This window comes from Octopus sinensis, linkage group LG18, assembly GCF_006345805.1.
Source record: "Octopus sinensis linkage group LG18, ASM634580v1, whole genome shotgun sequence".
Lineage (NCBI taxonomy): Eukaryota > Metazoa > Mollusca > Cephalopoda > Octopoda > Octopodidae > Octopus > Octopus sinensis.
Window position 1 is genome coordinate 22,141,021 of NC_043014.1, and position 21,506 is coordinate 22,162,526.

At 41.0% G+C, this 21,506-nt stretch overlaps 1 long non-coding RNA gene across 1 annotated transcript in view; it reads left to right on the forward strand.

The window, feature by feature from the left end:
* The window catches only part of LOC118766934, a 47,007-nt gene extending 34,980 nt beyond the window's left edge, over nt 1-12,027 (forward strand). Inside the window, exon 3 of the long non-coding RNA XR_005002840.1 lies at nt 11,967-12,027. This is a non-coding gene — a long non-coding RNA (uncharacterized LOC118766934). The remainder of the gene's footprint in view (nt 1-11,966) is intronic.
* The last annotated feature ends 9,479 nt before the right edge of the window (nt 12,028-21,506 follow it).

A 21,506-nucleotide genomic window follows, 5' to 3' on the forward strand; every position in this document is an offset into this window, starting at 1 on the left:
ACTCAGATATGGTATATTAGGGGAGATATTTTCCAAAGTATTTTTGCTTTTTTAAAAGTAAGATTTGATTGAAATCTGGCTGTCATTTCTAGCAGTTCGAGCGACCACTTTGCTAATTTGTTGTCGTTGAACCCTGGTCAAAATGTTTCAGTATCCCCTTCGTATATTTTCAATCAGATATAGTGTTTCCAGAAAAACATTATATCTATCATTCCTTCTGTAACTGAATTTACGGGTATTTAGATTCTATTTCATCCTTTAAAATTCGGTATCGCTGATTGTAACTGGAGTTTATTTTTATGCATTGGAACATAATTTATTTGTTACACAAATAAAATGTTGCTCATGCAATACAATTAATGATAATAGTAAGATGAAAGAGCGTAGTATGACATGTAGGGAAACCCTCTGCTAGCAACTCAGCACGGGTCTAGTTTTTGTTATTATTTTCTTTCACTTGTTTCAGTCATTTGACTGCGGCCATGCCGGAGCACCTCCTTTAGTCGAAGAAATCGACCGCAGGATTTCTTCTTTGTAAACTTAGTACTTATTCTATCGGTCTCTTTTGTCGAGCCGCTTGTTACGGGGGCGTAAACACTCCAACGTCGGTTGTCAAGCAGACATACAAATACATACATATATATATATATATATATATATATATATATATATATATATATATATATATATATATATATATACGACGGGCTTCTTTCAGCTTCCATCTAGCAAATCCACTCACAAGTCTTTGGTCTGCCCGAGGCTATAGTAGAAGACATTTGCCCTAGGTGCCACGCAGTGGGACTGAACCCGGAACCATGTGGTTGGGAAGCAAGCTTCTTCATTTCAAAATATTGGCTATTACAGCCTTACACAGAGGGGACAGCACAAGGTGGGGACAGCACAAGGTGGGGACACAAAAACAAAACGAATGAAAGGATGAATTAAATATAATGAAAGATGGAATGAAGCCGCTCGGCCCCCACCTTCGAGCGACTTCATTGAACCTGTTAATACAACCTATTAATACAACTTTTTTTAAACACTAGTTTGTAATACCATTATTGGCGACAGCTAATTACCATCCCTCCAAAGGATGTTTACACTATGCTTGTTTAAAATGTTATAAAAACTTACTTGTTCAGGCATTGAGCTGGTGTCCAATTTCTTGACCCACCACTCATAGCCATGGTTTTCCTCATAGTCCTTTAATCTCGACATATATTCTGGGCCTACCACTACACAGCGAATTTGCTCGGGCACCCCCAATACTCCTGATATATCCACTTTTATAACACTGTCCCACGAGTCTATTTCGGTATACAGTTTTTCATTTTCTCCACTGTACCATATAACATGTCTTTTCCAAGGGCAAGGGTGGGGAAATTTGGGGCTCCTGTGTGCTTGTGTTTGTCGTCATGTCAGGTGGAGCATGGAGAGGGTTGGAATCTCTAAAGAGTGGTTGGGGTAGCGTGGGTGTGGGTGGGAGTCGGACGGATGTGGGATGGGGGTCGTCATTTACAACACGTGTTCTCTTTTTTCGCTCTCTTCTCTTTTTTCCCGCCGTTTCCCATCCCTTCTTCACCTCCTCTTCTTCGACGCTGGTACTGGTTTTTGTCTGTGGTGCAGCTTCAATTCCCTTCTTACTCTCGTGCTTCTCTTCAGCCTCCATGGGTGGTTGAGGACCAGTTTCCTTTTCGTTCTCGTGCTTCTCTCTGGCTTTCACGGGTGTGTGTGTGTGTGTGTGTGTGTGTGTGTGTGTGTGTGTGTGTGTGTGTGTGTGTGTGTGTGTGTGTGTGTGTGTGTGTGTGTGTGTATGTGTGTGTGTGTGTGTGTGTGTGTGTGTTTTAAAAAAGCCCACTCCAGTTTGTAAATGTTCTGGGATTTTGCAACTGACCTCCAAAGCATGTAGACATGCTGAACTGAGGACCATACACGACACACAAGCGTCTTGTAACACATCAGCAGGAAACATTAGTTCAGACATATTTCATTATGGCTGAAAACAATAAAGGAGTAAAACTGAACGAACATAATGGATGATGCAAAGACATTCAAGGAATCTCTCTATATATAAACGGCAAAATGTCTGTGTGTGTATCCTTTATACAAATCCACAATTTTTCAGTTAGAGGGCTCGCACCTTCTATGGTCATTCAAAACCGTCCAAGAGTGGTCGTGCACATCTTTACATTTCCCCAGTCACCCCCGCAAAGCCATTCAAAAATCAATAGAAGTGACTTTTTGTGAATTTTCTATCCAAAACCCAATCAAAATGCCCGAAACTTAATACGCCAATTGAATGCCAACTAGCTGTATGTGATTGGTCGGAGATTTGGACAGTACTCGCGTGTATGTGCGCACGCACGCAGCTGTATATGCATGCGCTAGCACTATGACCCGGCAAGGCCGGGTCATAGTGCTAGCGCATGCATATACAGCTAGTATTTAATAAATACTGAAATAATAGTGCTAGTATTTAATAAATACTGAAATGAAAATGTGGCTTTCAGGCTACATTTATAGCACCACGGAATCCTTCCTACCACTTCTCCGACCGTGATCGTCTCCATCGTGTTTTTGATGTCTTCTGGGGCCACCTGTACTACCATGTCTAGACTCTGCCCTTGCCAGTTCCTGTGGGGTGTTCTGGCGGCCTGTATGACCACTACTCTCTCCTTCATGCCTAGCAGTATGGCAGCTACCAACCAAGCTACATCCACTTCTGGGGTATGTCTTCTACCCTAACCTTGGCAGGACGTCTCCCAAGGTATATGGGTAGAAGCATCACTGCATCAGTTTATAACGGTGTTGCTGAGTGCAGCCTGGCAGTAGCTACCTCCCGAAACTGCACCTCCACTGTTCATTTTCTTTACCCAACAGTCAAAGTCGATGTCTTCCTCATGATTCCTTAATCCCAATAGATCCTCCGGGTTTGCCACCGTACAGTAAATGTCCTCGGGTAACTCCCTCACTCCTGCTACATCCTCTTTTATCGCTCTGTCCCATGTCTCAAGCTCATTATAATGTTCTTCTTTTTGTCTCTTGTACAATATAACAAATTTATCCAAGGGCCAGAGTGGGGAAATCCGGGGCTCGTGTGTGCTTGTGTTTATGTCAGGTAGGGCATGGAGAAGGTTGGTGTCTATAGGGAGTGTTTGGGGGTAGAGTGGGTGTAGGATGGGGGTCGTCATTTACCACGTGTGTCTTTTTTCTCCTCTTTCTTTTTTCCCGCCGTTTCCCATCCGTTATTCACCTCCACTTCTTCGACGCTGGTACTGGTTTTTGTCTGTGGTGCAGTTTCAATCTCCTTCTCGTGCTTCTCTTCAGCTTCCACGGGTAGTGGAGAACCAATTACTTTTTCGCTCTTGTGCTTCTCCTTAGCCTTCACAAGTGGTGGAGGACAATCCGCTCTAACACCGGAATCCTCCCTTCCACTCTAACTCTAAGTGTCACTTCTCCGACCGTGATGGTCTCCACCATGTTTTCAGTGTCTTCTGGGGCCTCTATTATGTCTAGGCTCTGCCCTTGCTAGTTCCTGTGTGGTGTTCTGGTGGCCTGCCGGACCACTACCCTCTTCTCCATGCCTAGCAGTGTGGCAGCCACCAGCCAAGCTACATCCACTTCTGGGAGTATGTCTTCTACCCTGGAAGCACATCTCCCAAGGTACTTCATCGGTTTTTAACGGTGTTGTTGAGTGCAGGCTGGCAGTAGCTATCTCCCGAAACTGCACCTTCACTGTTCCATACCTTCTTCCCCTTGCAAGGTAGGAAATCCCTCTTGCCAGACTGGTCTCAGCGCCTTTCCAACTTGGGCTGCTGACACTACTTCAATTTTCTTCGTTGCCACCGCGTAAGTCCTGTAAATTATCACTTTTTTTTTATTATTTTAAAACTTCTTTGGTGGGGAACACCTTCACATCGTTCCCTTCCCTTTTAATCATTTCCTTGAACCTGTTTAACTCCTTCAGACTCACGTCTTCAGTTTTTTTCCTTCGCCGCTTCTGCGTAATTTTTTTTTTATCTCCATAGCCTCGTCAATTCTTTTCAGACTTTTCACTAACTCTTCCTCAGACGACATAAAGTCTGAAGAAGAAGGACTCAAACTTTGTAATTCATAACACGACGCTCTACCATTAAACAAGAGGGAAGACGTCGCACACTACCGCTGCAAGACAGCCAAAAACACGCGTTTCACACAAAGACAACCGTTCGAACAATCAATAACCAGAAGCAAGCTTCTTTCCACACAGCCACTCTTGCGCCAAGTAAATATCCAGGTACAGTGACGTGTCTCCTTCTTCGATTATCCTCGATTGAATATGCAGCTGTGAGAATAGCTATAAAGAGAGTGTAATACAACCTCGACTCAAGACACTCCGAAGTGGAAAGACCGGAGAACATCATGGTGGCTCGGATGTCTCAACACTGTGAAATTGACAAATAAGTTGACTGTATTTAAAGGTTGTGTTCATGGACAGTTCTAGCCGGACTTGTGAGCTATCACGTGAACAGAGACCGTTTATTGGACAAAATTTCGGTTGCGCACATGTTCAAATTTTGACTGAACCGTGGCTTGAGATTCGTATGTGGCAAAACGCGTGATCGAATCCAGTGTTATACTTCCTTTTTTATTTTATTCATTTATTTATTTTGAGGTGCGTATGTGATAGTAGGGAAATTTGGCTTGATATTTCTTGCGTGTCGAACGATCACAATGTGGCACCGTCATTTGCTATTCAGATCATCAGCGTTGATCTTCAAACAAAAAGATCGAGAGTTAGTTCATAAACAATAATGTGATTGGACATGACTTAGGAAGGCTAAATATATCGCTAAGAATAAGGTTACAAAGACTTATCGTGTGGAAGAGCTTTTTGAAAGACATACATTTATGAAATAAACCGATAAAGATCTTTTTATTTTTATATTATGTTCTCTTAAATTGGTTTGGAGAAGGACGCTGTCCTCATGATCCTCGCATGCCATCAGAAACCAGTGAGTAAGCCAGATGTAATGTTAGGCTTAATGGAATTGCTGATCTTACAAGAGATAGGGATCAATAAGGAAACCAACTGGTCAATGTTGAGTGTAGTGTATCTCGTACGCAGTAGGCTAGCCTGCTTTGGAAATGAAAGCACATTGAATGCTTATAAAGGATTAAATTTATTTACTGTAGCTGTACAATGCTCACACACACACACCATTTACACACCTCTTCTTATACATCTACATATACTTTCACTCATACACACAAACATATGTGTAACACACACGCACACACACACACACACACACACACACACACACACACACACACACACACACACACACACACACACACACACACACACACACACACACACACACACACAACAGATTTTCTCCCCGACAATGAAAAATGTCATGTATTTTATATTAATTTTATAAATGTTGATTACGTCTTAGAGAGCAATTACCGCGCTATGGTCTCGATCCAGAATTCAGCCAAATTCACTCCTCGTATTCTTCGGCTGACACTTCTTACTCGCAGTTTTTTAAAAATATGTTTATTCTTTTTTTTTAACAGTTCTTGAAATGTTACAGAAGCAAAACTAAATACATAGTTTTCTGCTTCGTGACATTGTATTCATTTTATTTATTTTTTATTAAAAATAAATTAAAATTTAAAAAAAAAATAGTCTATCAATAGAATTAAAACCTGTTGCTTTAGCTAAGGTGTATCGCTGACAATTTGTCATTCTTTTCTCATTGGCTCAGTCCACCTTACCTATAAACTTCAACGAATTTCAATGTCTCGATAGTACTGATAGGTTTTTTTTTACATGGGAATCCAGGATTTTTGTGGGGAGTATTGCCAAAGGTTTCGAAAAAATACTTTATAAGGTGGGAATCACAATTCGTAACATTTGGAGGCAATTTCATGTATTTTAACTTTGTTGTAGCAGACCGTATGTGTATGAAACAGTAATGCTGTGAAACTACTGAAAATAAACATTGGTCCCAATTTTTTTTTTTTTTTTGGTGTCGACTCGACTAGAAAGGGTGTTGCCCTAGTTGCCCGGGTATCACCCCTGCATCCGTGTTTTAGGTGACTATGTTTCTCTCCGTTTGGTGGTTTCAAGAAAACAAATAAATCTTGACAGTACGCTAATCTCTCACAGATAACATTCCTCAATGATATTATGCCACTTATTTATCCAACAGTCGAGTTTACACAAAGTGAAATTAAGTCTACAGAACAGCCCAAGCGCAAAAGATTTGTTGCGAGTCAAACCTTTGCGTTAGTGCTCGACTTTCTTGAGAAAAGCTGGTAAATTGTTTCAAATCAGGCTAGCCATGTAAAACAAACGACGAATTATTAGCCATGTAAAACAGACGACGTGTCCTAGCATTGCACTTTTAAATGAATATTAAACTAATCTCCCTCTCTCTTTCTCCCCCCCCCTCCACACACAATGTAGAAGTTTCAGTTTGTGCTAATTGCCTTTCCAAGTAGAATTCCAGTTCACTTATGACAGATTTGTGATCGAGCCTGTGGTAGTGGAGACCCCCCGGACTAAATCCTTGCTCACAGCTATCAGGACAGAGATGACTATCCGCAAGTGCGAGCCCCGTGAGTCGGAGTGACTGTTCCAGCGAATCTCGCTCGCCCTCCTCCGAGGCAACGCCTTTTCTGTTTGTCCATGATACGGACCTAGAAGTCTTTTTAGTTTTCATTGTTGTATCTCTAAAAAAAAAACAACCTAGTTTACACACTATCGTCTGACGTGGTTACAATTAGTAGGCGCAGAAATATCCGGTGCTTCGTTATCTTGTCGGGATGGTCTTAAGTCGTAATAGAGGCCAAAAATCATAGTATATCAGCAGTAGCCGTTATTAGTAACTAGCAGAAAGACCGCCATCCCGGGGGGTTTCTATTGCTCACTTGATGATATTTATACATTTGATTCCCATTCCTGTAATTCCTCTATTGTTACGTCCGATTTTTATTTGTAACCTTCATTCGTCTAATAGTACTCACTCCTTCAGTGAATAAATTTAGAATAATAGGAAGCACTAAAAGGTAGCGTTAGAATTTAATTAACTTAATTCAGCTATGTTAATCTCTCTTTTAAACAAGCTCAAAGCAGCCCATCCTCTACATGTCCATTAATGTGCTAAAAATAGTAGGGATCACGCGGGTATCTTTTAAAGTCTATAGCATACTAACCAGCCATACCAACAAATTTACTGCTGATAATTTTGTTTTTCAAATTACACCGGTATCTTTGGAAACTTTCATTTTATTAAAAAATAATCATTTAACAAATTCCAAAAGGAAAATGGTAGAAAAGTCCTTAAAAGTTTTCTTTTTCAACATAATAAACGCAGGCGGGGTTGGGTGGTAAAAAGCTTGCGTTCCAGCCACAGGATTTCGGGTTCAATCCCACTGCGTGGCACCTTGGGTAAGTGTCTTCTACTGTAACCTCGAGCTGATCAAACCCTTGTGAGTGGATTCGGTAGATAGAAACTGAAAGAAGCCTGCTTTACATATGTATGTATGTATGTATACACACACACATACACAGGCACACACACACACACACATATATATATATATATATAGTTCAAATTTACAGAAAACAAAAGCCGAAGATAGGTGAAGGAAAAACAAGCAAGTGTAATAGTTAAAAGCTCGGGAAGAAGGGCAAAGTCTTTGACGTTTCGAGCCTACGCTCTTCGTTAGAAAGGGTTGAAAAAAGAAACAAAAAAAACGGAAAGAAAAAATGTGTAGGCATTAACGGTTCAACATGATGAAGAAATATATATATACACTTTGTGTGTATGTGTGTGTGTGTGTGTGTGTGTGTGTGTGTGTGTGTGTGTGTGTGTGCATGTGTGTGTCTTCGCATTTGTCTACCACAACCAGGCGATAGAATAAGTACCAGGCTTCTACAAAAAAAAAAAGAAACGAAAAAGTACTGGGATCGATAAATTCGATTACATTTCCTCAAGACAGTGCTCCAACATGGCCGTAGGCCATGAAACAAGTACAAGAATAAGAGAATTGTAATCTACATCATCAAAATATTAAATTTCTGAGAAAACAAAGTCGAGGCGTGTGAGTTATCTGTAACACCTCTCTCCGCTCCCTTCAAAATACACTTTTCTCAACCTATATAATCGTTAGTTTACACCATCTAAAACATATCTTTAAAAAATTTTATGAAAAAATATCCCTTTTTCAGAAAGTTATGAGGAAACAAAGTTGGATGGGAAAATACGTTAGACTAGTGGTTTTCAACCATTTTTTGTCAATGGACCCTTGGATTCCTATTTTACTTAGAGTGGGGGTATCCTCATAGCCATTCAATGTCTAAAAATTCTTTATTAGATTTTTATGATTAAGTATTAAGTTTGGCGAAATACCTTATTGATGTGTCTATAGAAAAGTAGCACATCGAAGTGTATAAGAGAGAGTGAGAGAGAGAGGAGGAGGAGAGAGAGAAAAAGAGAGAGATAGATAGGGGGAGAAAGAGGAGGAGGAAAAAACAAAGAGAATAGTCTATTTCCCCGTGTTAAAAACGCTATCTCGCGTTTTAGGTTTCACAGTTAGGTTTTCTAATATTTAAATTTATTTCAGTCCTTCTGATTCACACTGTGTTGTATATAAAATATACCACCGTGATCACCGTGACCGACCAGGCTATCACGTGTTGCTACACATCGCTGGTCACAATGCGCTTCGCATTGTTTTAGCCTTCAAATGATGCCACCCCGCTGGCTAAGCGAGCAGGCCAACAGAAGAAGGAGTGAGAGAAGGTTGTGGCGAAAGAGTACGGCAGGGATGACCACCACCCCCTGCCGGAGCCTCGTGGAGCTTTAGGTATTTTCGCTCAATAAACACTCACAATTAATGTCGAACCGACAAAAGCACAAATATGTAAATGAAGCTGACAGCCTTTGTAGGTGTAGATAAATGTAAATACTGTTGGTTGAAGAAGGAAAAAGAATACGTGTGTGAGGAGCGGTCAACAACAAGCTGTGAAATGGCTCGTCAGGAAAGGAGATGGAATTGTCACTTCCGGAGTGTAAGAGCTAAGCAACAACACCACCACCACCAACACCACAACAGCACCAACTACAATAAAACAAAATTCATTCGTTCAACTCCATGACGATCTATTGACAGGATCGTTAGAACATAGGACAAAATGAAACACTGTGATATTTGTTCAAGCTCTTTGCACTGAATCTGAATCCTGCTGAGGGCAGCTTTGCATTTCATATTCTGGGGACAATAAATAAAGTACAACCTTTCTAGAATGATCTAATAAATGTCGTAGTATGTGTTCTGGTTCTTTGTGTCCTCAGTTCTTCGAGAGTAGACTGGGTCCCTCGATAGGTTTGACACCACTACCTGGTCCTTGGGCACCTTTAGCAAAGTTCACGCAGCTCTCTCAGTATTTGGACCAGGAAATTTGAAGTCAACTTCCTCCCGTCCTCTCACCAACCTGGGAGACACTGAACAAAAGTTTCAGGGGCGTTACCTAAAAAGTAAATAAAAATTACAGAGGTATGTCATTATAATAAGGTTATACTTTTTATGGTAGCCATATGTTTCTCCAAATCTCTCACTATCTTATTTCTCATTCTCTCTATCCTTGTCCCTGTCTCTATCTTCTTTACTCTCTCTTCCTCACTATCTCTCTCCTCTCCCTCACTATCTCTATCCTCTCCCCCACCTATCCCTCTCTCCTCCCTTTCTTTATCTATTTTCTTTCCTCTTTCTGACGAAGGGACCTGCTCGAAACGTCACCCCCACTTCCTTTTTCCATCTTAAACTTTCTCCGGGCGTCAATCTAATTTCTTCACTGTGTACGTCCCTTTGATTTTTGTCGTTTTTTCTGCTTTTGTTTTTTTATTTTTAATTTGCCTATACAGCAATACCTCACTTTATGAGGACTTGCTTTACGAGATCCCGAGTTTTATTTTACAATAAATAAAGATTACAGTCTTTTTGTGTGTGTGTGTGGGTGGCAACGTAGCAACATATAGCAAACTGGTTCTAATGCGTCTATACAGCTGAATATCGCGATGGAATAATTCGGTCTACAAATGATGGTGTGTGCGAGTCTAGTGCGAGTGAAAGTGATTCAGAAAACTATTATAATATTTTTTATCATAAAATATCTTGACATTATTTTTACTTTACATAAAATATTCTTTACATCCCACTGTTGTTTTATTGCCATTTATTTACGGATATTACAAATGTTATAGGTAAAATATTTTTCTGGGCACGTATTACGATTTATAACATTGCTACTATGGGTAATTATTTCTATGCTTTACGGGTTCTTGCTGTATGTACGGTCTCCGGGAACAAATTAACTTGTATATCTAAGCATTACTGTATATATAACTAGCAGTATCGCCCGGCGTTGCTCGGGTTTGTAAGGGAAATAACTATATAAGCATTTTTAGAGAGTTACTTCCCTTATAGATGCCAATTCGGGCTTTCTTAGCTATTTCTGTTTTGGTGTCTTCAAGCCATGAAGTCGTTGTTCTAAAAGAACGCTGGTCTCCTTGACAACGCTTTACGACGTTGATTTCCTTACACTCCCTTCCCCACAGCTTCACGAGGGAGGGAAGAAGGGGGAGAAGCAAACAGGTGCAAGTGTGACCATGGACGCCAACTCCGCCGCCATCGACACACGAAAAATTATGCATTAAAATGGAATAAAAAATGATGTTAAATTATTTTTAAAATCGTAGACTCATCGTAGACGCGCGCTAATACTCAGACGGGCTCGATATGAATCACGACTATAAGATATCCGAATTTGGTTAAACTGCACCGCAAAATGTGGGAGTAGTTAGGAATCTAAATCGAAGGGGACAGACACTCACACAACTACAGTTTTATATATATAGATATATCATCTTTACTTTGCTATCTCCCCTACTTCTTCGCTCTCCTGTGTGACCTTTCTGTCCGGCAGTCGCCATGATAGATCGGTAGCAACTACACACATTTTTTTTGTTTCCTTGTTTTTTCTGTGTCCCTTTCTGTAGAAGAGCGTAGGCTCGAAACGTAAAAGACTTTTTCTATTCCTGAGCGTTATACTAATACATCTGTTTGTTTTGTACACCACCTGTCTTCGCCTTTTGCTTTTTTAGTCAACTCTCCCTACATATATATATATATATATATATGTGTGTGTGTGTGTGTGTGTGTGTGTGTGTGCGTGCGCGTGTGTGTGCGTGTGTGTGTGCGTGTGTGTGCGTGTGTTTGTGTGTGTGTGTGTATATGTATATGTATGTGTATATATATATGTATATATATATATGTATGTGCATATAATATGTGTGTATGTATGTATGTATGTATGCATGTATGTATGTATACATGCATGTATATTGGCATGTTGAACAGTCACATTAATCCCTATACATTTTTCTCTCTGTTCGTTCCCCCCCCCCTGTTCTCTATTCATTTTTTTCCCCTCAACTATTGAAGAGCGTAGCTTCGAAACGTCAAAGACTTTTCCATTCTTCCCTTACCTGTCTTCGTCTTTAGTTTTCTGTAAATTTTAGCTATATGTGTGTGTGCGTGTGTGTGTGTGTGTGTGTGTGTGTGTGTGTGTGTGTGTGTGTGTGTGTGTGTGTGTGTGGTGTGTGTGTGTGTTTTACCGTTAAAGTATGTAATTCAGTTATTTCATGGAATAACTACGTATCACATGAATTTCTTCGCTGAATCAGTGAAGGTGTATAAAATTATTACATTCTACAATTTTATAGAATAATTAGTTTTTTTAATAAATTAACTGATGATAAATAGTTAAGGTACTTTACAAAATGCCTTTTTTTTTCAATAAAAAATATTACAAAAACTTTATGCAAAGCCTTCATTTTATTTTTTTTAAATGCGTGCTTGCAATAAACATTTATGTTAAATAAAAACGTTTTTTTCTATTGTAGGCACAAGGCCCAAAATTTTTGGGGAGGAGGCCAGTCGATTAGATCGACCCCAGTACGCAACTGAATTTGAACTCAAAACGTAACGACAGACGAAATACTTATTTCTTTACTACCCACAAGAGGCTAAACACAGAGAAGACAAACAAGGACAGACACACGGATTAAGTTGATTATATCGACCCCAGTGCGTAACTGGTACTTATTTAATCGACCCCGAAAGGATGAAAGTCAAAGTCGACCTCGGCGGAATTTGGACTCAGAACGTAACGGCAGACGAAATACCTATTTCTTTACTACCCACAAGGGGCTAAACACAGAGAGGACAAACAAGGACAGACACACGGATTAAATCGATTATATCGACCCAGTGCGTAACTGGTACTTATTTAATCGACCCCGAAAGGATGAAAGGCAAAGTCGACCTCGGCGGAATTTGAACTCAGAACGTAGCCGCAGACGAAATACCTATTTCTTTACTACCCACAAGGGAGGACAGACAAACGGATTAAGTCGATTATATCGACATCAGTGCGTAACTGGTACTTATTTAATCGACCTCGAAAGGATGAAAGGCAAAGTCGACCTCGGCGGAATTTGGACCCAGAACGTAGCGACAGACGAAATACTGCTAAGCATTTCGCCCGGCGTGCTAACACTTCAGCCAGCTTGCCGCCTTCTTAAATAAAAAAAAATATTACAAAAACTTTATCCAAAACATTCATTTTAATTTTAATTATTTATTAGAACAAACATTACTGTGATGGCACTTAGAATTACATTGCATATTATTTTTGGAACAGGCACACTTTTTAGTATCATATTGTGTTTTGTACAAAGCTTTTTTAAATCCTTTCTAGTGCTGGTACTTTGATCAGTAGCAACAGACCAAAGTGAATGAGATTTGTCTGACATTAATTTCATTTTCTTAGCTTGAGTTTCCAGACATTCTTTAGCTATGTGTCTTTCTTTCTCGATATTTATTTCATTTAAACATAACCTGCAGACCTTCCGTACAATTTTGTTTTCTGTGTACCAGACTTCTGAGCATGACACATGGATAGGCTGCTCACATTTCCTGCAAAATAGGTTGTCTTTGCAATTTTTTGAACACACAACACACACTTTCACAGTCTGATTCGGAGATGTTTCTTCGACGGAAACAGCATCATCATGTTCGGAGGATGCAGTAATAGCAATCAAGGCATTTTCAAATTGTTGTTCATCCTCCACTAATCCAAACACTTCCCTCGCAATAGGAGTTGTGGACAGTCCAACTCTAGGAGCACAGCCAAATATAGCCTCATAAGGCATTCTCTTTATAGCATAATGAAGCGCTTTGTTTTTCATGAATTTAATAAATTTAAGCCTGTGACTCCATGACGTAGACTGGTTGTCTTGTATTCAAGTTGTTAACATATTTTCGATGTCTTGGTTGGCCCTCTCACCGCTACCTTGACTCTGACTATGCCTTGGCTTACTATGTACGATCTTAAGCTCCGGCCAAGTCGTTTATGAGTTTATTACAAAATTCCCTGCCGTTGTCGGACTGCAGAATACATGGAGCACTGAGCAATAAAAATATATCGAGCAACTATGTGGTGACTTCTTCTGCCCTCTTTGTTTGAAGACGTCTTAAAACTACAAACTTTGTTAAGTGGTCTTGTTACGCTAAAATAAATTCATAATTTCCATCAGGTTGAGACTGAAAATCTATAAGGTCTACTTGACATCTTGAATTGAGATGCTAATATACCATGCCTTTCTTTCCCTTATTTCTTTTTTCTTGGCAAGGTTCACAAACACTTAAAAACAACTTGATTTCATTCTGAGTAATGTTTTTATATCGACGATTGAGTTCTTTTATCATACGGTCTCTACTACCATGTCCAATAGATATATGCGTTTCGTATAAAATATCGAACAGTGCATCGCTTGAACAATAAAAGACGACATCAGGTTTTGCATCTGTCACCGACACTATTAATTTTTCTACTCCTTGAACTTCATGAACATCATAACGCTTAATTAACCAACAGGCATGTAGTACTTTTTAAATGGTATTTTAGCATTCTTTATTCTGCTAACAAACTTAACTACTTTTTACGAGTAAGCATAGCACTATTTTTCTTTTGTCTCACGCTTATTTAACAAAAAATTAAACCGCTCTTGCATTACGTCTTTTCTATTTATATGTTGATCTTTCATCCCTTCCAGACTCATCTTTTTAAATAAAATTTGCAAATATATGTACGTACAAATTAACTAACAAAACATACGTGCTCTACCTGACGGTTAACAACAATAACAGGGCTAGTAAATACAACATAATCAGTTCAAACAACGTTCACGTACCATCTTTAAAACTTTAACCATAGGGCAGTTGTTATTACATGGAAAAATGCGAGCATGACAAGTCATATTCTTAAGATTATAAACATGGAAAAGTACAGGACAAGCTATTACACCTGTAAAAGTATAGGACAAGGTATCACTTCTAGTAAAGTAAAGAATAAGAAACGTTTTACTTAAAATATTGCAGCAAAGAATGCCAGTTCTTCTAATTTATCACTTTTACAGTTCTCATCTTTTAAATTTATTGTACAAAACTGTTCAGCTAATTTGTAAGTTTGTCTAATTAGTCACATTTTCTGTATTTCTTCTGTATGTAAACTATAATAAAATAAGTTTTAATATCAAAATTTTAATTTTAGCTGCAATATAAATGACTAGTTATATCTACTAAAAATGCAAAGTCACTATGAAACTTTTTGTCTTCCAGTTCTATAATAGGAATACCGTTAATATCCATAAAAATTTTCACCTCTTCCTTCAATTCATAAAATCGCTTAAGCGTTTGCGCCTTACTTAACCACTTAACTTCACAATGGTACAATAACTCTCCGTATTCAGCTTCAAGATCTTTCAAAATTTCTTTTAATTCCCTATTCAACCCTTTGCTTTTTATCAAATTAACGGCCTTAGTTTCAACTTTCATTACATTGCCAATATCGAGAGATTTTGCACATAAACTTCCCATATGAATGAAGCATGACACACAAAGTTTCCGGATCCAAAAGAAGCTTCTTAAATTCATTCTTAAACAGAGCTACGAACCCTTTTTCACGACCTGCTATATCAGATTTTAGAGAATTTTGAACGTTATCTGCAATATCTTTAATACGATCAGAAGCAGTTCTTCTTGATAAGCTAATATTTCCAAACAAATTAAGTAAATCTGGGCATATATTCTCAACAGCAGTAAGGATACATTCTTTCACGAGTTCACCATCGTAACTGATTAAATTTCAAGAACTGGTCTTTTAAAAAAAAGCTTGTCTTTTGGTCAGATTTTCTTTCAAGGAGGCTATCTTGTTAAAACGTTCAGATTCTTTCAAATTTCCATAGGTCTTACGCTTACTCACAAAATGCCTCACTAAATTATATATTTTATGAATGGCTATTCGCTCATTGCAAATAAGACAAATGCACGTGTTATCTACTTCATTAAAAAAATAAAGTTCATTCAATTTTTCATCAAACAAAGCACGTTCACCAGCACTTCTTTTTATAAGATTTTAATAACCGCTTGCCATATTGATAAAGGGTATTGAAAAATTGATTTAACAAAGTTATAAACCGGTTAAATTTATATTATCACTTGCGGAATTTTTGTTATTACCGCTGCCTGGGAAAAGCAAAAGCCAACTGGCTCGTAGTCGTAATGTATGCATTTAGTGTTGTAAAAGTAGTAAAAAATATAAATCTGCAAAAGATTCAGATATTGTTTGGTTCTGCAAGGTTTAAGTTGATTTTTCTCTCTCCCTTGTCCACACAAGTATTGACAAGCGAGTGGATAGGGAAGGGCGATAACTGATAAGCCGATGGCAGATGAAAGTAACTCCTGTTGACCTTCTTGACACCGACTGATAGCAAAAATGCGACACCCCCTTCGAAAAACTTTATTTTTCACTGCTTTTTTCAGAAAAAAGGTTCGTAATATTTTTTTATAATCCTGTTCACAAAGCACCAAATTAATAGTTTCTGCTTCGATGAAGCTTTACCAATTTGTTCGATAAATTAAGTACCAGTTATGCACTGGGATCGATGTAATCGACTTAATCTCTTTGTCTGTCCTTGTTTGTCCACTCTATGTTTAGCCCCTTGTGGGTAGTAAAGAAATAGATATTATTAATGGATTTTAAAATATTTTTTTTTTTTTGCTTATCGATTGACAGAAAGAGGGTGAATGTCGATTTCGGAGATTTCCTTCGTAAAAACGTGAAAAATGAAATAGGGACGAAAATTTAAATACTCGGATATGAATAATTTTTACACTGTATCTTCTACAACGCTTCAGCTTTCGTTTCATATAAAAATTATTTCGATACATGCAATATACTTTCAGTTTTCTCAGTTAAAGTGTAGTTGGGTCTGAAGGGGATGGTATAATCCTAGCAATATGCGTTTTATAGTGAAAACAAAATTTCCATTCAAATAGTAATTACCAGAGGATTTCTGTTCGAGTCTGACCGTTTTATGTCATAGTGGAAACCCGACCTATGTCGCAAATAGGTTTACGAGAATTGAATAAATCTTTTCTCTTTCTCTTTTTTATCTTTTACTTGTTTCAGTCATTTGATTGCGGCCATGCTGGAGCACCGCCTTTAGTCGAGCAAATCGACCCCAGGACTTATTCTTTGTAAGCCTAGTACTTATTCTATCGGGTGTCTTTTGCCGAGCCGCTAAGATACGGGGACGTAAACACACCAGCTTCGGTTGTCAAGCGATGTTGGGGACCCAAACACACACACACACACACACACACACACACACACAAACATATATATATATATATATATATATATATATATATAATATATATATATATATACATATATATATATATATATACACACATATATACGACGGGTTTCTTTCAGTTTCCGTCTACCAAATCCACTCACAAAGCTTTGGTCGGCCCGAGGCTATAGTAGAAGACAAATGCCCAAGGTGCCACGCAGTGGGAATGAACCCGGAACCATGTGGTTATTAAGCAAGCTACTTTATTTCATTAAGATTTGCCATAAAGGCATTACAAAGAGTAGCTTGTGGGCTGGACATATACATTGATGAGGTGAATGATGAGACAAGGATGATATTGATGAGAGAAGGCAGAAAACGCCCGCCGGTATTCTGCTTCTCTAAAACATTTTTTTTTTCCCATCAAAAACGACAATTTTTGGACTTCATAGTCCATTACAAATATATATAATAAATTATTCAATATACACACAATCTATAAGATCAATCAAGCAAATGACACGCCGCCTGCAGGAAAGCCTGCATCGGCAGGTCGGGGCCCAGAAAGAGGAAAGCAAAATCTTTCTTATTTCAGGTCACCATGACCTCGAACAGTTCCTTCTAACTCACGACGTCCGCAGCCACCTGCGGAGGCCAGTCTGGACAGTCTATACAAACCGAGTCCAATCGTTCTCGGCCTGGAAGACCGTCCAAGCATTTCTCGACAGGCCCTTCCCTGAGATAGAAAACGACGGGTTTCACGTTCTCCTCACGGGAAGGGGCTTCAGCCCGCTCTGTCAGTGGCACAATTCCCACTGATAGAGCCTCTCGTTCCGGTGGCTCACGTTCCACCGAAGGGGTTTCGGAACATGCTGCCGCTGCACCAGTAACCGCCGGCGATGCCCCGTTTTTTCTTTCTTTTCTTTTTTCCCCCCTTTTTCGCGTCGGGAGAGCGAGGTTCCTCCGGTTTGTCCGTATGTCCCTCCTTCCCTCCCGCCGCCACGGGATCCATCGGTGGGCAACCATTGTTGTCTACCTTCTTTCTTTTTTTCCCTTTCGAGTGGGTTGCCTCCTCCTCGACTTTTTCTACACCTCCCTCCTTTATATGCTCAGAAGGCTCCGTTGGAGGAAAAACATCCTCCTCTATTAATTTTTCCAGTGCCCTTGCATGGTTGTTGGGGCACTTCCTCTTAATGTGACCTGATTCCAGGCACAGATGGCAATTGAGGGGGCGTCCCTCAAGAGTCACCGGATCCCTAGAACCGGCCATCTTTAGAAAATCTGGGAAGACCAGGTCCATAGGGTCAAAATTGCTTTCGACCCCACCCAATCAGCCACAGGAAACATTCTAACATTCAAGAGCGTGGCTCTGCTACCACCCAGATCCCGGCGGATTGTATCCTCTATCCACTCAGGCTCTATTCCGGGTGGCAGGCCACTCACCCAGCCTCTTGTCAATTTCCTTCCCCGATATGTGGGGAGAAACAAAAAATTTTCCCCTTCCAGGGGCTGACTAGCAAACAAGCTAGCCTCTTTAGGGGTGTCAAACAGTAACCACACTATTGCAAATTTGGCACCCCTTGCGATATACTTGATAGTTGGTAGGTATTCTGCCAACTCTTTTTCAATTTCGTCCTGTGAGAACACAGTGATGGTGTCGAGTGACTTGGAGTATGTCCTCAACACCACCATTCTCTCATTTCGGTCCTCTATCCACTGCTTGGGGGGCACAATTTCCCACTCCAGCACAGTGGTTTCCTTTGTTGCCATGATTTAAAACCACGAAGAAACAAAAAAGAGTTCAACAAAAGTTCAAATGTTCTAAATAAAAGTTCAGTAATAAACACAAAAAAAAAAGAACGGAAAGACAGAGCAGAGAAAAGAACGAAGGAAGACAGTTCAATCAACGGCAACACAATTCCACAAGTCCGATACAGGTACTCCAGCTGCAAAAATAGTCCTTCCTGCCTTGGTACTCCTTGGTAATCCAGTGGAAATTCACAGACACGAAGACAATTTTCGCAAACAAATTAATTTTTTCGGAGGGGGGACACCTCCTCAAAAACACAATTCTCACTGCAAAGTGAGTCTTTACGCACGACCACAGGCAGGTAATTGTCTGGAGCAGAGTGGAGACTGTTACTCACCAAAAAATATTAAATACAAAACAACAAACTCCACTAAGCCCTCAAAAAAATTCAACAAACACCTACCTGTAGTCGAGCCTCAAAGTCCAATATTTCACGACGAAAGACGTGACACCAAGCAGCCGAAAAAAAGACGTCTGTTTTCGACAAAGGTTAAGCAAGCTACTTTATTTCATGAAAATTCGCCATTAAGGCGTTACATGGAGGGGACATACAAATACAGACAAACATATAGGGTGTAGTAGCTTAAAACGTTTTAGTATTTACAATATAATGTGTACAATATTTACAATATAAAGTTTACAAATTTAATATCACATAGTAGGGCAAGGAACCCAGCCATCTGGGTAGAACCTTTACTTCTTGATCCGGTCACACTTACCTTGTGCCAAATATACCCAGCTTGCAAGCTACAGGCTTCCATCTTTTTACAAGGATATCTCGTGACAGACACCTCTTCTCCAGCCTGATCTCTCTACCGAGGTGGTAACTAAAGAAGTTAACCAACTCCTGGCCGGATACAAAGGTGCCTGTCACTATACCTTTCGTACGCGTCTTCCATACTGTTTCTTTCAGTATGGCTACCACGCAGGAAAAACAAGCCTTCCATTCCCTGCTGAGGAAAGGAGGTGGCACAATCTCAATGATAGACTCCGCTGATAGCTGTACTCTTCCACTCACTAACAACAGTTGTTCGGCAAAAGCAATCAGTTCCGATAACTCCGGGCACTCCACGAATGCGTGCAAGACGGTTTCCCTATCCCGCTCATATCGCGGACATGTCGGCGAGACGGCACTTCCGTGCCTTGACAGTTTGTCGCGAACAGGTAACGCCGCACGGAAACACTGTCAGGCCAGGGATTTCTGGTAATTATCCAGATACCCCGGCCCGAACGTTCTCCGGAACAGGTTGACCAACTGATTTTCATCGTAGCCCAGGGTCTCCCCCAAGGCGTCTTCGGACTTAACCTCCACTAACCCGCTATAGAAATCCGCGGTAGAACTCCTGTTGCCGGCATTGCCCGCCTGAGAGAGTAGCTGAAGTGCCTGGCGGCACTCCGATTGCCAGCCCCCCAGCCTAGGTCTCTGCTTGATCCAATTACCAATGTCCGTTAAGGACGTTAATTGCGGGATGTAGAACCGAACGTGCGGTGATCACACCTGCTCTCCATCCAAGTAAAGCCAGAGGTGCCTCAACCTTAACGCGAATTTTAGCATCATCAGCCAAGGCATCCCTAGCCCACCCTTTAGCGGTTTCTGGCAGCAGACAGAGCGCTTTACAAGTGGCTTTCCTCCTTTCCACAAAAAGCGGAAAAGGATTCTCCCAACTCGTTCAGCCACAAATCTGGGCAAAGCACCACGGTCAGACGGTAGGTGACTACTGATGCTAGCAGGGATAACGCCCGTCCAGACCAGGTCTGGGTTAGAGCGTTCACTCTGCCGGCCACCTCACTCTCATTTTTCTCTATCTGGAGGTCTGGCTTGAACAAGACTCCGAGCAGCTTAACAGGATCTTCCGTCCAACGCCCCACGACGTTATTGGACGGCGTCGGCTTGCCCCTCCAGTTGCCGAGTTGCAAACCGACCGACTTGTCCTTGTTAACCTTTGCTCCAGCCACCGCCTCGTAGCTTTTGATGGCCTCTTCCACCACTGGAAGCTGGCCTTCATCTGCCACGATGATGTAGATGTCATCCGCGTACGCCGTAGCTCCTCTTCCATACTATAGATCATGCGGTGCGCCCCTAGTGCCTCCAACTTCCGCAGCAAAGGCTCAAGAGCCAACACATATAGAAGCGGGGACAGGGGACACCCCTGACGAACTGAACGCTCGATCCTGAACGGCTTCGAAAGGAAACTGTTCACCTTGACGACAGACTCGATGTCGCTATACAAAGCAGCGATCCAACCTCAAAAAGTCGGGCCCAGTCCAGCCTCTCCGAGGACCGCCGCCAAGAACCGATGGTCGACCCTATCAAATGCCTTAGACTGGTCTAAATGTACCAGTCCCCCCCCCTGCGCCAGAAAGCTTTCCCACCCTCTAAGGAGTAGCGTATAAGGTGGAGATTGTCGTGTATCGTCCTGCCCGGGATAGCGCACGTTTGCGCTTCCCCGACAAGTTTGTCCACGACCCGCGCCAACCTTTTCGCCAGCACCTTGGCTAAAATCTTTAACTCTGTTCAGCAGAGTTATGGGCCTGAAGTTCCCTATCTCGTCCCCCTTGCTCGGGTCCTTCCTGATCAACGTCACCCCGTGTCCGGCTTGCAGACTTGGGAATTCTCCCATTCTGCTGCCAATTGGCGAAGACGCTAGCCAGCAGGTGCCTGAACAAGTCTGGCATACTTTTATAAAACTCATAGGGCAGACCATCGAGACCCGGCGACTTCTTCCCAGGTCACTCGCCCAACACCTCGATTACTTCCTCGGCTGTGATTGGCCCCTCACAGCACTCAGATCTCGTGCCGAGAGACGCGGGCCACCAGACAGTAAGTCCCTAAGGGCCCTACCATGATTCAGGGTCCCGCACCTCCCGAACAACTCCTCGAAGTGCTTGTAAAGTGCCTCACACATCTCGTCCCGCTCCTTGACCGTGCA